At 37.3% G+C, this 21,597-nt stretch overlaps 1 protein-coding gene and 1 pseudogene across 2 annotated transcripts in view; one reads left to right on the forward strand and one right to left on the reverse strand.

The window, feature by feature from the left end:
- Positions 1-21,597, forward strand: part of ATP7A (ATPase copper transporting alpha) — a 132,218-nt gene that overhangs the window by 20,437 nt on the left and 90,184 nt on the right. The gene's annotated exons all lie outside the window — the stretch shown is intronic.
- Positions 9,931-20,875, reverse strand: LOC139042769 (high mobility group protein B1-like; annotated as a pseudogene).

Consider the following 21,597-nt stretch of genomic DNA (forward strand, 5'->3'; position numbering starts at 1 on the left):
TTGTCTAAATAAACTTCTGAAGACCAGTCTGTGAACCTAGCCATCATGTATAATGTTCTTTCTATGAGAAAACATGCTTAATCTTCAAAATTGACTGAGAAACAACTGTTCAAGGAACCCATTTTTAAATTGGAGGTATTCACTCAATAAGTATTTACTGAGGACCTATTGTATGTATGCAGAGAAATATGCTAGGCACTCAGTGAATATTTCTTTTTTTGATAATGCGGTCTTAAGGCCACCTTTAGTCACCACTTATTTTGGTCAGGGCAGGACAACTAGTTGCAGTTATAACTTGGGGAGCAGACAATTGCTGGAGTGTGTTTGTTTATGCTAGGCAGGGAACCGGGGGGGATTCTGTACCACTTTGGGGGCAAGGATGGAAGGAATAGCTCCCAGAAGAGGCAGAAGAAAAGAACCACCTAGGAAACAGTAAGGAAGTGGGAGAATTGGAAAGTTTAATGTATTTATTTCCGATTGGGGGAGGAGAGGGTACTGTTTGTATATCTTCTCAGGACGAGTGAGGATGGACGTTCAGGTTGAATTGTGTCTGTCACCAAAGTGCCATGTGTACGAATATTAATATTTGCATAGACCTATACAAAACTGATCGCCAGTGTTCTTTTTATGCTGGAGAACACTGCCACACTGCTGCTATAGTGCGTCCAAAGAATTTCTTGAACCCACCACCTATTCCAACTTTAATAGCTGTTATCTTAATTCAGTCTCTCATCTTTTGCCTGAACTGTTCTTTCCAGATGACACAAAGACGGGGAAAGAGCATATTTTTTGGAGTCTAAGAGGTGTGAGTTAGAATCAGACTCTACCATTCATTAGCTTCTTGGCATTGGGTGAAGAACCTCTCTGAACTTGAATTTCATCTTCGCTAAAGGGACAGTTTCATATGGTTGTTAGGATTAAAGTGGGGTTTTTTTCTCTTTTTTTTTTGAGGAAGATTAGCTCTGAGCTAACTGCTGCCAATCCTCCTCTTTTTGCTGAGGAAGACTGGCCCTGAGCTAACATCCATGCCCATCTTCCTCTACTTTATATGTGGGACGCCTGCCACAGCATGGCTTGCCAAGTGGTGCCATGTCCACACCCGGGATCCGAACCGGCGAGTCCCGGGCCACCGAGAAGCGAACTTAACTGCTGGGCCCCCCGGCCGGCCCCTAAAGTGTTTTAAAATGCTTGACATATGATAGGAACTCAATAACTCAATTCTTTTTCCCTTTTATTCTACTCCCCTTCACCCCATATTTCCACCCGCTACTAGCATCATCTTCTGTTTTTTAAATCTTCATTTGAAAAAAAAATCATTATAAAAGTAATATATATGGGGTTAAACATGGCCACCTGACCACACATGTTTAGCTCTTGTCCTTCTCGCACTCCATTAATATGACAGTAAAGAAATTTTAAAAGGCTTAAACCTGGAAGGACAAGGAGAACAGGAGATAGACATCAGCAGAGGAGTGGTATGAACACGTCATTGGAAGATAGGAAGCAGAGGCAGAGGGGGAAGCTGCCTGCAGAAGAGGGTATCAATGAGAAGTGAATTCTTTTATTACCTATGAGAGGCTCAGAACTTGAAGGTAAGTGGTTTTTCCTGAAAGGCAAGGAGGAGACCCAGGGCTGAAAATAAGGGAAATGTTCTAACAACTGACAGAATGGGATTGGATCCCTCGTGTCTCTTTCCTTTCCTGCAGCAGTAAGGGGATCCTCCCATCTGGCCCCCATACCACCCTGGGGGTGGGAGACCAAGAGGAGAGTCTTTGGCCTACGTGAACCTGAAAGGCTCTGAGCTCCCGGATGATGGGCAGAGTGGACCCTCATTCATCATCCGTGGATCCAAAGTGAAGCTTTGGCTCCGTTGCCTTGGTTTCATTACTGCCTGAAGTGTTCTGGACAAACAGTGTGTGTGAGCTTTTCAACATAGACTTCCCTGACATTATTGTTGCTCAGTGGCAGTTTTTCTTTTTGTTATGGTAAAATTATATAACAAAACTTGCCCTTTTATCTATTTGTAACCGTCACCACCGTCTATCTCCAGAACTTTTTTCATCTTCCCAAACTGAAACTCTGTATCCATTAAACAATGTTGGTGGCAGTTTTTGGTTATTTGTTCTCAGCTTTGTGATGGAGGCTGCTAGTTAGGAGAAATGTTACTCTATACAAAGAAATGTGGTTGGAAATCTTATCATCCCCAAAGTACAATCCATAAATGAAAAAATGGATACATTGGACTTTATTAAAATTGAAAGCTTTTGTTCTGTGAAAGAAAATGAAAAGACAAGTCATAGACTGGGAGAAAATATTTGCAAATCACATTTCTGACAGAAAATTGTATCCAGAATAAAATTTTAAAACCCTCAAAATTAAAAACAAGGAGAAAATAAACAATCCGATAACAAAATGGGCAAAAGATCTGAATAGACACTTCACCTAGAAGATATACAAATAGCAAATAAAGGAAATGCAAATTAGTCAGATGCAAATTAAAACCACAATGATGTTTCTGACAAATTACCAATCTCATTCAGGATGTCGATCATAAGGGAGGTTGTGCGTTGTGGGGGACAAGGGGTATATGGGAAATCTCTGTACTTTCCATTTAATTTTGCTGTTAACCTAAAAATGCTCTAAAAAAAACCTAAAAGAAAAATCACAATGAGTTACCACTATACACCTATTCGAGTGTCAAAACACAGCAAAACAAAACTGTAAAACTGGCAGTACCAAGTGTTAGCAAGGCAGAACAATTGGAACTTTCATACACTGCTGGTGGGAATGAAAAATGATGTAGCCACTTTGGAAGACAGCTTGCCAGTTTCTCATGAAATTAAACATATATCTACCCTATGACTCAGCAATCCTACTTCTAGGTATCTATCCAAGAGAAATTAAAACTTATGTTCACACAAAAACCTGCACGTGAATATTTTTAGCAGCATTATTCAGCATTAATCACCAAAAACTGGAAACAACCCAGCTATTTCAACTGATGAATAGATAAACAGGTTGTCATATATCCATACTGTGGAATACTACTCCCTGATGTAAAGGGAACTACCTGTTGATTCATGCAATAACATAGGTGAATCCTAAAATGCATTTTGCTAAGTGAAAGAAGCCAGACTTGAAAGGCTACATAATGTATGATTCCATTTATATGACAATCTGAGAAAGCAAAACTGTAGGGAGGAGAACAGAACAGAACAGAGGGTGCCAGGGTTTGGGGGTGTAGGGAAGTGTTGGTTATGAAGGGGGAGCATGAGGGAATTTTGGAAGTGGTGAGATGGTTCTCTCTCCCTCTCCTTCCTTCAGTTCTCGCTCGCTCGCTCTCACGTGCGAGTACATACCTCTCTTGCCAAGTTTCATCAGATGAGTAGGCATGCGGTTAGTGTTAATATTTGTTCTGGTCTGTCACGTCTCACAGGTAGAAATAGAGGGAACTAATTATCCCCCCAAAGTCTATATTATCAACTTGGTAGCATATAAAGTGCAATTCAATTAGCAAATGTAAATGCAACTTTATTAACTAATGTCATATGGAAAGCATAGAAATGCCTTTTTTAGTTAAAAAATAGGGAATTATATATTAAAAAACAAAAAGAAACAAAAAATCCTTTTTACTTCACTGGAACTTGCTGGTCATATCAGATAAACTTTTACCATTGCTTGAACATTCAGTAGACCATGTGTGTAAGTTAATGATAAATTTTGTGAGCATGATACCTACTTGAGCTCCTTAGACTCTGTTACAGAAAGCGTTTATCTTGCAGTCCAGGCAGCCCAGGATGATAGGTGCTAACACAAGGTAAATTCTTTGCTTTTACAAGTATCCTGAAATTTTAAATGTTATAGAGAACAAGATTTTGACATAAATTTTCAAAAGGCTCATTCATAGTACCGCTTTTTCTGATAAATTTAAATCTTCTCATAAACATCAGGTATCATATTAGCTTTGTGAAACAACCTGCTAGAACTAGACGTATCCCAGGATTCTTACAGGATTGAGTTAACCAAAGTGGGATTTGAACTCATTTGAGGAATATACATGGGCAGCAAGCTGAATTGTCTAATTCCTAGCATTGTCTAAAGCCTGACATTTAGGTTTTTTTCAGTTCTGTGCTATAATAAACAGTGCCTCAGTGAATATCCTTGTATATGTATCTTTTTTTTAAAGATTCGCGCCTGAACTAACAACTGTTGCCAATCTTCTTCTTTTCTTCTTCTTCTTCTCCCCAAAGCCCCCCAGTACATAGCTGTATATTCTAGTTGTGAGTGCCTCTGGTTGTGCTATGTGGGACGCCGCCTCAGCGTGGCCTGATGAGCGGTGCCATGTCCGCGCCCAGGATCCAAACCGGGGAAACCCCGGACCGCCGAAGTGAGCTCCTGAACTTAACCACTTGGCCACGGGGCCGGCCCATGTATATGTATCTTTATGAGCATATCTTTTACATAGAATTCCCAGAAGTGGACTTGCTAGGTCAGAGGGCGTGTACATTTTAAATTTTGGTAAATACTGCCAAAGTGCCCTCCAGAAAAGTTGTACAAATTTATACTCTCACTGACAGCATATAAAATTGGTCAGTAGTTTTTAAGGCTTTTGATACATACTGCCAAATTGTCGTCCAGAAAGATATCATTTCATGCTTCCACTAGCAGTGTAAGAGAGTGTCTATCTAAGCACACTTACACCAGATAGTATTAAAATTGTTTTTAAGCTTTGTCAGTTTATGTGAAAAGTGATCATTTATTTTTTATCTCCGATGACTAGCGAGACTTTTTGACCGTTTGTACTTCTTTCTTTGTGAGTTGCCTGTTTATTTCCATTGTGCATTTTTCTTTTGGGTGTTCACCTTTTTGTTATAGATATGTAAGATCTTTGTATATTAAAGATATTCATCATTTTCCTGTCATACATATTGCTCATCCTTTTTTACAGTTTATCTGTTATCTGTTTGTATTTTTTTCCCTATGCAGAAGCTTTTAACTTTTATGTATTGTGCCTTTGGTGTCATGCTTAGAAAGGCTTTCCCTACCCCAACGTTATACTAATTTTTGCTTACATTTGCTTCCAGTACCTTTTGTATTTTATATTTAAATCCTTAATTTATCTAAATTTATTTTAGTTTAAGTATATAACATAGGGAACTTTTTTCCCCAAATGATGAATCAGTCGTCCCAAAGCCATTTGTTAAGTGAGCCACTGTTTCCTCATCTACTTGAAATACTGTCACTATTTTAAATATAGTGATATATAGAGTTATATAGAGAGAGACACCCTCCTTATCACTCTTTCAAATTTGTGTATTCTCAATGTTTATTCTTTCATATGAACCTTAGGATCATTGTGTCAGGTTCTCCTTGCCTCAAAAATCCCACTAACTCTCTTAAATTTATAGACTAATTTGGGTAGAATTAAACTCTTTTCACAGTATCTTCCTGCATATTTCTTGTTCAGTTTATTACTGAGTATTTGTAATAAATTTTTTTTTAAAGATTTTACTTTTTCCTTTTTATCCCCAAAGCCCCCCGGTACATAGTTGTATATTCTTTGTTGTGGGTCCTTCTAGTTGTGGTATGCGGGACGCTGCCTCAGTGTGGTCCCATGAGCAGTGCCATGTCCGCGCCCAGGATTCGAACTGACGAAACACTGGGCCACCTGCAGCAGAGCACGCGAACTTAACCACTCAGCCACGGGGCCAGCCCCTGTAATAAATTTTTTAGGGAGATGTGGAAGTACTATGCAAATGGGATCTTTTACTTTATATTTTCTAGGTGGTTATTGTCTGTGTATAAGCAATTGATTTTGATATATTTAACTGCCAACCTTAATAAACTCTGTAATACTTCTCCATATTAACTCAACCATAATAAAACTGTAATTAGAGTGGATATTTCAGGAAAACAAGCATATCATCTAATATATCAATTTTCTATGAAAGCTATAAATTAATATAAACTTATATCTGCTTATTTTACTTGGCTGTCTTCCTTAGATCCATATAACAACCCTATGATGTAGGTAAAGTAGCTATTCATTCCCATATTATTTAGGACTATGTTTGTCAAAGCATAGTCTCTCTTTTTCCTGTACTAGAATCCTCAGAGTTGTTTGTTAAAAATGAAGATTGCTGGACATCACTTGTCTCCTAATTAATTTTTTTTTTTCCTGAGAAAGATTGGCCCTGAGCTAACATCCATGCCAATCTTCCTCTGTTTTTATCTGTGGGTCGCTGCCACAGCATGGCTGCCGACAAGTGGTGTAGATCTACGCCCAGGAACCGAACCTGGGCTGCCGAAGCAGAGTGTACCGAGCTTAACCACTAGGCCCCAGGGCTGGCCCAAATTAAGATCTTTTGGCCTGGGGATCTGGAGTTTTAAAATTCTCTTCTAGATAATTCTCAAGTACACTGAAGTTTAGGAACCATTGGAGTGAAAACTGAGGCTCTGAGAGCAATTAAGTGACTTTCCCAAACTCATATAGGTAATTTATTCTTCACCCCAGATCTAGTGCTCATCACATGTCTGTGTGTTTCTGTCTCTCTCGTATGATTCCTAAAATAATAATGAAGTTTTCATTTGTATCCTCAGAATATAATTCAGGAATAAATTCTTTTCACTTTTTTCCAGTTGCCTTAAAAGTTCTGTTGAGTGCATATGAGAACTAACATCACATACTGTATAATCTAAATTTAAAGTATCTTTATATTAAATACCTTAAAGGTTATGAGAATATGAGGACAAATTACTGTATTTCTTCACTTATTAGAGTGTATTGCACTAAGAGAATTTGTTTCTCTGACAACAACATTAACCTATAAATCTCAGGATGGAAGTGATATGACAGGGTAGAGGTCCGGGTCTTTCAGCCTTTTGAGGAGAAAGAATGGTCAGAAAAGTGATTTATCAATTTTAACATCTTTAGGCAGGTTGCTGTAATGTCTTAATTATCCAGGCAGTATGACCTCTAAAGTTATTTTGCCCAAGGCAGATTTATTGGTGTTATTTGTTATTGTTGTTGAGTCTAAAAAAGAGATTCTCTCAACTCCAAACCACCATATTATCTTCTAATGTCAAAATCTTCATTTATCATGCAACCCACTGTAATTATTCATTCATAGGGTTTTAATGTAATTTCTGTGTGTCTCCTTCCTAATTTGATAGACTTTCTATACTACTAGTTTTGGAGAAGACAATTCACTTTGGTTATGGAAATTTTACAAATTCCTTTTCCCCAGATCCATCCCTAAAGTCAGATTATTAGCACGTGCTGTATGTTTGCTTTGTTATCCCACACATTCTCAACCAGGCCGTTTGGGAACTGGTTTGTTCCCTTTCTCTGAGAGTATGTATAATTTCCTGATCACAATTGGATTTTGCTAGGCTTTTAAAACGACTTGTAGTGAGATTTGTTGTTGTTGCTGCTTATTTTAAACTCTCCTTTTGTGATTGAAGAAAACTGTATCTGTTTTTCTTTTTGCTTCTCTTTCCAGTCTAAGATTAAAGAATCATCTTCTGCTCATTATTTTCATGCCCAGCACTATAAGAATTCTTTTTTTCATAAATTCTCCGTCAGCTCTCTCTTACTCCTCTTTTCCTCACTTCCTTTATTTTTTGCAATCTCCTTTTTGTTTGTCACTCTTAACCTTTGCTTGTCTTTAAAAATAGAAATTGTATATGACCTGCTTCCTCTTGTGTCTGGAGAAAAGCTATCTGAAATTGTCTAAAGCTCTAGAAAAGAATAGATGCATCATGGGGCTGGCCCCGTGGCTGAGCGGTTAAGTTCGCACGCTCCGTGTAGGTGGCCCAGTGTTTCGTTGGTTCGAATCCTGGGCGCGGACATGACACTGCTCACCAAGCCATGCTGAGGCAGTGTCCCACATGCCACAACTAGAAGGACCCACAACGAAGAATATACAACTATGTACCGGGGGGCTTTGGGGAGAAAAAGGAAAAAAATAAACTCTTAAAAAAAAAAAGAATAGATGCATCCAATTCAAGCAAAGAGAATATGTTTGGCCAATTTCAGCTTTTTCTTTATTATTTTTTCTGAATGCTAAAGTAATACATGCTTATTTTAATGAAATTATAATAATACAAAAATATATAAAGTACAAAGAGAAAGTCACCCTCTCAAAGGATAATCACTTTTAATGATTTGTATCTTTCTAGACCTTTTTCTGTTCATGGATATGCTTCTATGTCAGTATATACAGATTTAGCTCATTGTCTTTAGCTCAGACCACTGTATAGTCTTTCATAGTAGGCATGCATCATACTTTATTTCCTTATTGATGGACATTTAGAGAGTCTCCAAGTTTTAACTGTTTTAAGTATGTTTACCCTATAGCCTTGTACATCTCTGTAAGTGTTTTTGTAGGTTTGATTCTTTTAAGTAAAATTGCACGTCAAGGGTTATATACATGTCATATCTTGATAGGTATCGCAAAATTGCCCACCAAAAAAAGCCATAATGATTTACAGTTCTTTGACAGTATTTCTCTGCACCCTTGACCATATTGAATATATACATTGGTCTTTTAAATTTCTGCCAACATGATAAGCAAAAAACATGATGTCTGGGCTTTAGTTTATATCTAATTTGTATTTCCCAAATTTGCATTTTTATCAAGTTTAGTTAAACATCTTTTCATTTAACAACTAAATTATATGTTAAATAAAATGGTTTGTAAGCATACAGTACAAGCCTTCAGCAAGAAAAAGATGTACACGTTAGAAGAAAGAATGTAATCTTTTTTCCCTCTTTTCTTGCATATGCTTAGAATAAAGTAACAGTGTATGAATTGATCATCTTTTCAGGTACGTATAAAGAACTCCCAACTGGTCAACTTCAGCATGTGTTGGGCTGATAAGCCAAGTGTCTCTTTCCTAGGCTGCTCTCTCACCTGTTATCTGCCTGAACAGGCTGCTCTTCAAGTCCACCACTGAGAGTGACTTAGGTTTGTGGATAATTGTCATTCCTGATAATGGGATAATTATTTTTGACTTAATGAATCTTTTCCAACCTGTATTTTAGATGGCTTGATTTAGCTCACTACTATTTAACATCAACCTGCCATGAGAACTCTTTATTTATTTTGTGTTTATAGGCCAGACTCCCTGTAGGCATATGCACTAAATTGACCAGAATTACACAATAAAATCGCAGAGCTAAATGGTAGCAGAAGTGTAATTTGCCAAATTATCTTAGTAGGTCAACAGCAAAATGATACTTTGTGAGTCACTAGGATATGTTATCTTCAATGAAATTTCAAAACCTGGGCAGATTCTTCTCTCTCCAGTGATTGTAGTACAACATTACCTTCAAATGAGAGATTTTATTTACTGACCTTTATTAACCTATATTAAGATTCTATATTTTTATATCTCTGTGGCCACAAATTATATTTTTTCAAAAGTTCAGGTATAGATTTTTACTATCCATCAAAAAGTGTGATTTAAAATAAATTTACAGGTATAGTAAGATGAACTGGATTTACAGTCTTTTTTCCCTTTCAGTTTTATTGAGATATAATTGACATACAGCACTGTGTAAGGTGTCCACCATAGTGATTTGACTTAGATATATTGGAAAATGATTACCACCATAAGTTTAGTGAACATCCATTACCTCAAATAGATAGGAAAAAATGTTATTTTCCTTGTGATAGTAACTTTTAGGATTTACTCTCTTAGCAACTTTCAGATATATGATACAAGTTATCTTGTTGTACATTACATCCCCAGTATTTATTTATCTTATAACTGGACTTTGGTACCTTTTGACTACCTTCATCCAATTACCCCACCCCCCCCCATCTCTGGTAACCACTACTCTGATCTCTTTTTCTATGAGTTTGGTTTTTTTTTTTTTAAGATTCCACATATAGTGTTTGTCTTTGTCTGACTTATTTTGCTTAGCATAATGCCCTCAAGGTCTATCCATGTTGTCACAAATGGCAGGATTTCCTTCCTTTTTATGGCCGAGTAGTATTCCTATGTGTGTGTGTGTGTGTGTGTGTGTGTGTATGTATGTATATATATGATGTTTGTGTGTGTATATATATGTATATATACCAGCTTTTCTTTATTGATCCATCTGTTGATGGACACTTAGGTTGTTTCCATGCCTTGGCTGTTATAAATAATGCTGCAGTGAACATGGGAGTGTAGCTATCAGCAAGACATAGTGATTTCATTTCCTTTGGATATATACCCAGCAGTGGAATTGCTAGATCATATGGTAGTTCTATTTTTAAGTTTTTGAGGAACTTCCATACTGTTTTCCATAGTGGCTGTACCAGTTTACAATCCTACCAACAGTGCACACGGGTTCCCTTTTCTCTACATCCTCGCCAGCATTTATTATCTCTTTGTCTTTTTTTAAATTAAAAAATTGTATTTACTTAGAAGCATTCTGAGTATCAACAAAAGAGCTGCAAGTTTTATTTTTTGAAATTACAGAGTGGTATTCAGTTAACAGAACAAGTTATTTCATATAAGCTGCATCAGAGACTACTGAAGATGAAAAAACTACCATCCCCATATATAACAAATTTGTGCTGTGCACGACAAGAACCTGCTTTAAATTTCCATGCCAATTTACAACCCCCATACTGTACCAGGCAAGGTTAGTGGCTATTGAGAATACCACCAGGACAGGGCTATCTAAAGACACATTCGGTAGTATGTTAACTATACAAAAAAAGACACTGTACAGTTTAAAAACAAATCCTACACAGCCTTACATTGCAATTTTTTTCTTTAAAAGGAATGAGTTTTGTACAGGGGGGTTAAATGCCTTATAGACAAGAAAAAAAAACTGTGCTAGAACCATCTTATTCATCATCATCATCTTCTTCATCTTCCTCCCCCTCCTCTTCATCTTCCTCATTTTGCTTGTCTTCCTTCTTTATCTTGCTTTTTTCAGCCTTGGCGACTCCCTTTTTTGCTGCATCAGGCTTTCCTTTAGCTCAGTAAGCAGCAATATCCTTTTTGTATTTTTCCTTCAGCTTAGCAGCCTTCTTTTCATAAGGCTGCTTGTCATCTGCAGCAGTGTTATTCCACATCTCACCCAGTTTCTTTGCAACATCACCAATGGATAGGCCAGGATGCTCTCCTTTGATTTTTGGGTGATACTCAGAACAAAACAAGAAAAAGGCCTAAGGAGGCCTCTTAGGTGCGTTGGGATCCTTGACTTCTTTTTTGTTTTCCCTTTAGGAGGGATATAAATTTTCATTTCTCTTCTGTAACAGGCCTTGTCCGCCTTTGCCGTGTCTTCAAATTTTCCTTTCTCTTCCACCTCTCTGAGCACTTGTTAGAAAGCTCTGAGAAGTTGACTGAAGCATCTGGGTGCTGCTTCTTCTGCTCCTCCTGGCAAGTTTGCACAAAGAATGCATATGATGACATTTTGCCTCTCGGCTTCTTAGGATCTCCTTTGCCCATGTTTAATTATTTTTCCTCATCAGGGCACAGAGTCGCCCAGTGCCCATCTGGCTCTCACCTGTCGCAGCGCTGTCTCTATGGAGCTCAATGTACTGCAGTGGCTGTCTATTATCTCTTGTCTTTTTGGTGATGAATTATAGTCTTAACCTCAAGCTCTGTTGATGGGTACTTCTAACCCCTAAGGTCATCCTGTATGTTCATATGTGTTAAAACTTTTTTTCCATTAGATTTTGCATTTCAATCATAGACATATTTATCAAAAAAGATGAGGTAATCAAACTTACACTTGCATGTATTGATAAAAAATTACTTCTGATTTGTAAATCCCTTGAAGACATTGGCTATTTCTTCCCACATCCTCTAGTTTAATACTTGTATAAATACAAATTAAGTAAATGCTGAGTGAATCAGCTTTATTATAAGAGCATAAATATTAACTATTGAAATTTGTTAGCATGTGTCAAAAGCCTTCAAAATGCTTGTTTTTCGTTTGGAATACCCACCCACCCACACAGAAAAATGGTCAAAGAAGCAGTACACAAGGGAAGTGAGTAAAGAAACGTGTGAAAAGATCATCAACCTCATTAATAATATAAGAAACACATAAAGAGTGAAATATTTTTCCCTGCCATATTGCTAAACGTTAAAAAGAATACTTGGGTTTACAGGTATCTGTTTGAGTCCTTGCTTTCAATTCCTTTGGGTATATACCTAGAAGTAGAATTGCTGGATCATATGGTAATTCTATGTTTAACTTTTTGAGGAACTGCTGAACTTTTCGACAGCGAGTGCACCGTTTTACATTCCCACCAAGAAAGCATAAGGTTTCCAGTTTCTCCGCATCCTCACCAATGCTTGTTGTTTTTCATTTTTCTCATTATAGTCATTCTCATGGTATGATGTGGTATCTCCTTGTGGTTTTGATTTACATTTCCGTAATGGCTAGTAGTGTTGCACATCTTTTCATATATTTATTGGCCCTTTGTGTATCTTCTTTGGAGAAGTGTCTATTTGAGTCCTTTGTCCATTTTTCAACTGGATTTCTTGTTGAGTTGTACAATTTGTTTATATATTCTGGATATCAATCTCTTGTCAGATAAATGCTTTGCAAATATTTTCTCCCATTCTGTGGGTTGTCTTTGCACTCTCTTGATAGTGTCCTCTGATGCATAAAAGTTCTTCATTTTGATGAAGTCCAATTTATCTATTTTTTCTTTTTTTAAAGATTTTATTATATTTTTCCTTTTACTCCCCAAAGTCCCCCCGGTACATAGTTGTATATTCTTCATTGTGAGTCCTTCTAGTTGTGGCATGTGGGATGCTGCCTCAGTGTGGTTTGATGAGCAGTGCCATGTCTGCGCCCAGGATTCGAACCAACGAAACACTGGGCCGCCTGCAGCGGAGCGCGTGACCTTAACCACTCGGCCACGGGGCCAGCCCCTATTTTTTCTTTTATTACTTGTTCTTTTGGTGTCATATCCAAGAAATCATTGCCAAATCCAATGTCATGAAAGTTTCCCCTTATGTCTTTTTCTTAGCGTTTCATAGTTTTCACTCTTAAGCATAGGTCTTTAATCCATTTTGAGTCAATTTTTGTATGTAGTGTAAGGTAAGGATCCAGCTTCATTCTTTTGCGTGTAGATATCCAGTTTTCCCAGCACGTTTGTTGAAGAGACTGTCCTTTCCCCATTGAATGGTCTAGGCATCCTTCTTGAAGATCATTTGACCTTATATGGCAGGGCTTATTTCTGGGCTCTCTATTCTTTTCCATTGGTCTATCTGTCTGTCTTGATGCCAGTACTACACTGTTTTGATTACTGTACTGTTTTGAAACCAGGAAGTATGAGACTTTTAACTTTGTTGTTTTTCAAGATTGATTCGCTATTTGAGGTCCTTTAAGATTCCTTGTAAATTTTAGGATGGGTTTTTCTGTTTCTGCGAAAATGCCCTTCAGGTTTTGGCAAGGATTGTATTGAATCTGTAGATTGCTTTGGGTAGTATTGGCATCTTAACAATATTAAGTCTTCTAATCCGTGAACATGGGATGTTTTTCCATTTATTTGTGTCTTTAATTTCTTTTAGCAATGTTTTGTAGTTTTCAGTATTCAAGTCTTTCATCTCTTTGGTTAAGTTGATTGCTAAGTATTTTATTCTTTTTGATGCTATTGTAAATGAAACTGTTTTCTTAATTTTCTTTCAGATTGTTCATTTTACTCATGAGATCTTTATCTTATTTTGGTGTCAGGGTAACATTGGCTTGTAGAATGAGCTATGAAGTGTTTCCTCTTCTAGTTTTTTGAAAGAGTTTGGAAGGATGTGTGTTATTTCTTCCTTAAGTGTTTGATAGAATTTACTAGTGAAGCTATCTGGGCCTGAAGTTCTTTGTGGGAAGTTTTGTTTTGTTTTGTTTTGTTTAAACTACAATTTCAATTTCTGTAATATATTAGGACTTTTTAGGTTATCTCTTCTTGGATGAGCTTGTGTCTTTCAATGAAGTGGTTCATGTCATCTAAATGTTGAGTTTATTGACATAAAGTTGTTTGTCCTGTTCCCTTTTTGTCCTTCTAATGTCTGTAGAATCTGTACTGATGTCTCCTTTCTTATTTCTGATTATGGTGATTTGTGTTTCTCTTCTTTTCCCTTAGAAGTCTGGATACAGGTTTATCAATTTTACCGATCTCAAAGAAACAGCTTTTCTTATATTTATTTTTTTTGTTTTTTGCTATTTATTTTATTGACTTTTGTCGTGATTGTTATTATTTCTTTTCTTCTGCTTACTTTGGGTTGCTCTTCTTTTTCTAGATTTTGAGATTATCAATTTTAAACCTCTCTTTTTTTCTTTTTTTGAAGATTGGCACCTGAGCTAACAACTGTTGCCAATCTTCTTTTTTTTTTCTTTCTGCTTTTTCTCCCCCAATCCCCCCAGTACATAGTTGTACACTTTAGTTGTGGGTCCCTCCAGTTGTGGCATGTGGGATGCTGCCTCAGTGTGGCCTGATGAGCGGTGCCATGTCTGTGCCCAGGATCCGAACCAGCAAAACCCTGGGCTGCTGCAGTGGAGTGTGCAAACTTAACCACTCGGCCATGGGGCCAGCCCCTCTTTTTTTCTTGTATAAGCATTTAATACCATAAAATTTCCCCTAACTACTACTTTACTGTCATCCTACAAATTCTGCTCTGTTACATTTTCATTTTAATACTGTTCAAAATAATTTCTAATTACTCTTTGACTTCTTTGACTCATGGGTTATTTAGAAGCGTGTAGCTAGTTTCTAAATATTTGTGGGTTTTCAAGAGATCTTTTTGTTTTTTATTTCTAATTTAATTCCATTATGGTCATAGAACATACTTTGTTTGACTTGCATCCTTCTGAATTTAGTGGGATGTATTCTGTGGCTCAGAATTTGGTCTATCTTGGTTAGTGTTCCATCTGCACTTGAACAGGAAAGTGTATTCTGCTGATGTGAGGCAGACTATTCTATGAATGTTAATCTAGTGAAATTGGTTGATAGTGTTGATCAAATCTGCTCTATCCTTGCTGGCTTTCTGCCTACATATTGTATCAGTTATTGACAGAGGGGTATTGAAGTGTCTGACTATTCTTGTGAGTTTTCTATCTTTCTATCAATCTTCCTCACCAAAAAAGAAAAAATGAAAAAAAGAAAAAATAGAGAAATGGGAAATCAATTTTAATATCTTTTATTTAACTTAATATATACAAGTTATTGTCATTTCAATATCTAATCAATATACAGTTATTGAGATAGTTTACATTCTTTTTTCCTACTAGGTCTTTGAAATCCAATATATATTTTTCACTTAATAGCAGATCTCATTTTCGAGTAGGTACATTTCAGGTGCTCAATAGCCACATTTGCCTAGTGGCTGCTGTATTGGACAGCATAGATATAGAACATTTCTTTCTTTCTTTCTTTTTGTTGAGGAAGATGAGCCCTGAGCTAACATCTGCTGCCAATCCTCCTCTTTTTGCTGAGGAAGACTGGCCCTGAGCTAGCATCCGTGCCCACCTTCCTCTCTTTATATGTGGGACGCCTACCACAGCATGGCTTGCCAAGCTGTGCTGCCATGTGCGTACCCGGGATCCGAATCAGTGAACCCGGGGCTGCTGAAGTGGAACGTGCGAACTTAACTGCTGTGCCACGAGGCCAGCCCCTAGAACATTTCTAATCTTGCACAAAGTTCTATTGGACAGTGCTTCTCTTGTCCCACTTTTTGGATTTTTCTGATTATTTCCTCATATTGTCATTTAACATCATCCTTCATTCCCTGTTATTTCCTGTACATTGAAAGTTAGCTCTCAAAGGTTTATTAGTTACAGGTTAAAGATTTTCGGTGAGACTACATCATAGGTGGTGCATGGGAGGCATACAATGCCTGGTTGTTCCACTATTAGTGATACTAGTATTGATCACTGAGTTAGGGTGGGCTTACTCCTTTGAATTTTCATCTTGCAATCAAGGGAAAAGTAAAGAGTATCTGGAAAATATCTCAGAATGTTAGTAGTTTCCCACCATTTTTGATCTTCTGACCAAGAGGAAATCGCTTTCCCACTTTTAGCTTTCTCATCTCACAGGAGAATTCACAGGTGGTTTGCCTGTCCATTCAGTCAACTGACCATCCACCTGACAAAAAATATTCACCGAACAACTGCTTTGGGTGTCTCTCTCTCTCTCCCCACCCAATTTGGTTTTCTCCCTAACTCAGATTCAGAATATTTGATTTGGATGATTTTCATCTAAGTAAGAGGGGAAAAAAGGAGAGGCACGTGTTTATACCGTAGTGTATCTGCTACTAGTTGGAGCCCCTATGGAGAAGCAAAAATGTGATTCTCTTTGAGTCTGTGTTTGGCTAAGTATATGTGATTTTGGCTCATGCCATGAATCTCTGACTTTTAATTGTATAGTAATAATACTTACCATATAATTATAAGTGACATATGCTTTTATTTTTAGTGGGGAAGATTGGCCCTGAGCTAAACTCTGTTGCCAATCTTCCTCTTTTTTTATTTTATTTTTCTCCCCAAAGCACCAGTACATAGTTGTATATCCTAGTTGTAGGTCATTCTTCATTCTGGTTATTCTCTGTGTGGGATGCTGCCACGGCATGACTGATGAGCTGTGTGTAGGTCCATGCCCAGGATCTGAACCGGTGAACCCCAGGCCGCTGAAGCAGAGCGCTTGAACTTAACCACTTGGTCATGGGGCCAGCCCCTGCCTAGTTAATAATAAGCATAATTTCCTACTTAAATTTTCCTGAGTTCTCATGCGATTTCGTTGGTCTTAAATGTATTACAAATTATTTCATTCTTGTATGGGAGGCATTTATTATAAATTCTTAGGTGGGTTGAGGACAAATATTTGAATAAGTAACTTCTAATGATAGAGTTCAGTTCCTCTAATGTAACTTTCAAAAATAGATATAGCAAACAAGTTGTTCAGGGTGATAGATTAATATGTTCCTAGATTCTAGATATTTCCAACATCACCTTTACCGGTGAGTCTACTTTGTTGTAGTAATTATGGCTACTGTTGCTTCATTATTACTTGGCTATTCATTTACAGTGACGAAAGCACAATATTTTACCCTTTAGTATCCTTTTCCTATCTTTAGGAAAAAATTTAGAGAAATGTGTTTAAATCTGAATGCTAGGTTTCTGAAGAACTGTTGTAAATGAAATTCACATTTCCTTTTTTGTACCCACTCTAAAAGTAAGCACACAATGAGCCAAGAATACTTACTAATGACCAGTTGTTGCATCTTCTTATCCTGATCCCTTTGAACTCATTTCGAGTTATTGTACTAACCTATTTAAGCTAATCACTCATAAAATAGAACTCAAAGCAATAATACTTCACATTTAAAGTATATAGTGTAACCAGTTCTTGCCAGAAAATTAGAATAATGGAGAAATTAAGAAAAATTATAAGAATACGTTGTAAATGAAATAAAATAACGAAATGACTGATAATGAAGGGTTATGGCTTTCCATATATGTCATATTTTAGTTTTCATTATCCAATTCTTCATTGAAATTTCTGAGATGTAAAAAAGAAGTGTGTTACCACTTAACACCCATTAGGATAGTATATCCCCACAAGCATTGAAAGCAGGGACTTGAGCAGATATTTGTACAACACTGTTCATAGCGGCATTATTCACAATATCCCAAAGGTAGAAACAACCCAAATGTCTATCAACAGATGAGTGGATAAAGGAAATATGGTATATGCATACATTGCAATGTTATTCAGCCTTATAAAGAAATGAAATTCTGACGTGTGATACAACATGGCTAAACCTTCAAGATACAATGCTAAGTGAAATAAGCCAGACAAAAATGGACAAATATTGTGTGATTTTACTCAGAGAAGTGACCTAAAGTAGTCAAATTCATGGAGAGAGAAAGTAGAACGGTCGTTACCGGGGGTTGAGGAGGAGGAATGGGGAGTTATTGTTTAGTGGGTCCAGTTTCCGTTTAGGAAGATGAGCAAGTTCTGGTCATGGATGGTGGTGTTGGTTGCACAACAGTGTGAATGTACTTAATGCCACTAAACCATATGCTTAAAAATGGTTAAAATGATAAATTTTATGTTATGTGTATATTATCACAATAAAAAACCCTAAAAAAGTGTCTGCCTTTCTCAGGAAATAGTCTTTTTGTTATAGCCTATAAATATCTTTAGAGAAGGAACAAATGTCATGTAAAATTGTGTGTGAGGAGAATCATCTCTTGACTTCCACTGAGGATTCTGAATGGCACCAACTTAAAAAACAGCAGCATATAACGTAAGGACATAGCCATGATAACAGGTCACTGCATTTCATGGCTTTATAGGACAAACATGGGAGATTAAGTGGTGCGAAGAAGATTCTTCAAAGTCTAGATTTCAGCGATGTCTTTGTTAGGGATGCACATTGTCAATCCTATCTTATTATTCAACTGTTGATAAAAGTTGGGGGCCAGGCCAGTGGCGCAGCTGTTAAGTTCACACGTTCCGCTTCTCAGCGGCCCGGGGTTCACCAGTTCGGATCCCAGGTGCGGACATGGCACCACTTGGCAAGCCATGCTGTGGTAAGGTGTCCCATGTATAAAACAGAGGAATATGGGCATGGATGTTAGCTCAGGGCCAGCCTTCCTCAGCAGAGGAGGAGGATTGGCAGCAGTTAGCTCAGGGCTAATCTTCCTCAAAAAACAACAAAAAACAGTTGGTGTATGACAGGTTTTAGCAAAGGCTGATAATGTAAATCACCTAGGGCCCTTTTAAAGCAAAATGGAGTCAGGTATTTTTTTCCTCTTTGTTCTGTGATATTTTCCAGAGTCTTCTCACAGAAGATGGAAACATGGTAGTAACTCTCCTAAGTGTCTAGTGGTTGGTCAGTTGAAGAAGGAAACCATAAAAGCTATGTACATATAGCTTATTCGTTTTTTAAAAACGAACATATGTTCATTCATTCTCCAATATTTATATGTAGGGCCAATGCTTTTTCTTTGCATATGGGTCCTCTGGAATTCCTCCTTTTCTTGCACAAACCACATCCATATTGCTTCATTCCAGATTTCTAGATTTCCAATGTCTAATTTGGTTTCATGGAAGTAGAGAACAGAATTCTTTTGGATTTTGATGATTTTCTCCCCAGTCTCTTAAAGTTGCTTCATGTACAGCTATTTCAGCAGTTTACTGCTCACCTTTATTGAGTTTTCTAAACATTTACCTTTGTTTTATAGAAAGAATAACTCTTTTACACTCATATTCCATCAGTTTCCATATTTACTTCAATCACATGATTATAAGAAGTTCAGTGGGCATAAACAGGCTTGGGAGCAAACACAGCTGAATCTAAGTGTGCCAACATACTACTGGTGGGACAAGGAGTGCACGCAAGCATGCTTTGGGCATCTGAATGTTTTAGTGATAGAAGGGAGACCGTCGGTTAATCCATTGGAGGGTGGTTAAGAGAACTTTTTGCAGAGTGAAAATTTACTTTTTCTTACTTCATGTATCCTGAATATTTTTCCTGTCTGTAAATGGAGATCCGTGTCATTGTTTTTAATGGCCACATAGCATTTATTGTACATGTATTAGGCTGAGTTCTTGCTTGCAAACAACATAAAGCGGTTCTGACTACTTAACCTGACAAGGAATTTATTGGTAGGTATTAAGGTTGCTTATAGAGTCAACAGGAAAGATGGTCACCCAGGGTTGGAAAATGTGCGGGGACCCAAGTGAGGCTAAGACAGGCCCAGGTCACACCCTGGGAACAGTCTGCTGAGGACCTCTCTAGTGGCACTGGCCTTCTCAGGACTGTTGCCACCACCACTACTGGCATCTTGACTCTACTGCTGCAATTGCTGTGAATTCTCTTTAGCTGTTACTTTGTATTCTTGTCACTTCCTCAGGATTCAAAACCCTGGGCAGAAGCATCTGCCCAGCTGGGTCTAGAATCACTTAGCCACAGCTCAGCTTCCAGGACGAAGGGTAGGGAGTATCCTCCCTCCCACTTGAGCTTCAGTAGTGGGGGCAGGGCCTACTCACTCACGGGAGGGGGTTTCCTTAACCAAGGATGTGTGTTGGGATGCCGGGTAGCCAGATATGTCTGTAATCATGTGGCTGTACTACAGTTTAACTAATGTCCTACTGTAGAAAATTTAAGTTGTTTCCTATTTTGTTCTGTTTTAAGCTACATGGTAATAGACACCTTTTAGTAATCTAGTAGGGGGAAAATATTGTATCTTAGTTCTTTTAATTTATAATTTTTAGATGTCAATTTTCATGTGTTTATTGGTGTTTTGGATTTCTCATGTTGTCAATTTTCTGACATATATATTACATATATGGTTTTTAAAAAATATAATTTACGTATCATAGAATTTACCCTATTGAAGTGTATAATTTAGTGGTTTTTAGTATATTTCCAGACTTGTGCAACCATTGCCACTATCTAATTCCACAACATTTCATGACCCCCAAAAGAAACTCCATGCATATGTGTTTTTGTAGTTTGTTTACATGGTGTTTTTTGCCACATGAAATTTTTTTTTTATTAAGATTATGATAGTTAACAACCTTGTGAAATTACAGTTGTACATCATTATTAGTCATGTTGTAGGTACACCACTTCACGCCTAGTGCCCTCCCTCAACCCCCCTTTCCCCTGGTAACCACCAATCAGTTCTCTTTGTCTATATCCACATGAAATTTTAAAATTTAATTATATGAAATTTTAAAATCTTTTCCTTTATGGTTTCTGCTTTTGGCTTATGCTTAGAAGGGCCTTCCCCACCTCAAGTTTTGTTGTTGCTGTTGTTAATATTCACTTTTATATCTTTATAGCATTTTCTATTTTCTTTTTATATTTTAGTCTTTAATTCAGTTGAAATTAATTTTTAAGTAATGTGTAAGATGGGATCTAAAAGTGTTCACCTCAAATGGTTAGTTAGCACATTATGCCAACATCACTTACTGATTTCCCCATTGATTTGAAATGCTGCCCTTATTATATACTCAATTCTTATATATACGTTTGTAACTGGGATTTTCTGTTCTTTTTCAAGGATCTCTCTATTCTTTTTTTTTTTTAAGATCTAACATCTGTTGCCAATCTTTTTTTCCCCCCTTCTTCTCCAAAAGCCCCCCAGTACATAGTTGTATATTCTAGTTGTGAGTGCCTCTGGTTGTGCTATGTGGGACGCCGCCTCAGCATGGCCTGATGAGCAGTGCCATGTCCACGCCCGGGATCTGAACCAGCAAAACCCTGGGCTGCTGAAGTGGAGCACGCGAACTTAACCACTCGGCCACGAGGCCGGCCCCCCAGGATCTGTCTATTCTGACATTAGTACAAGACTTTTTAATAATTAAAACTTTTAAAGACATTTTAATGTCAGGGTAATTAGAATCATTATTTGTTTATTGGTGGTTTTTATAAAATTAATGACATGCTTAAAAAGTTTGGTCGAAATGATTTGTCATTTTCAGCCTCACTACACTTTTACAGTTTATTTTATAGTTTACTTGTACCTAATCAGTTACAGCAAATATAAAGTAAGTGCTTTTTCAACTTACTCTATATGATGGTTAAATACTGACAGTTGTTTTTAGTTTTCACTGATGAAATGTGTTTTCA

Source organism: Equus asinus, chromosome X (assembly GCF_041296235.1).
Source record: "Equus asinus isolate D_3611 breed Donkey chromosome X, EquAss-T2T_v2, whole genome shotgun sequence".
NCBI classification, from domain to species: Eukaryota; Metazoa; Chordata; class Mammalia; order Perissodactyla; family Equidae; genus Equus; species Equus asinus.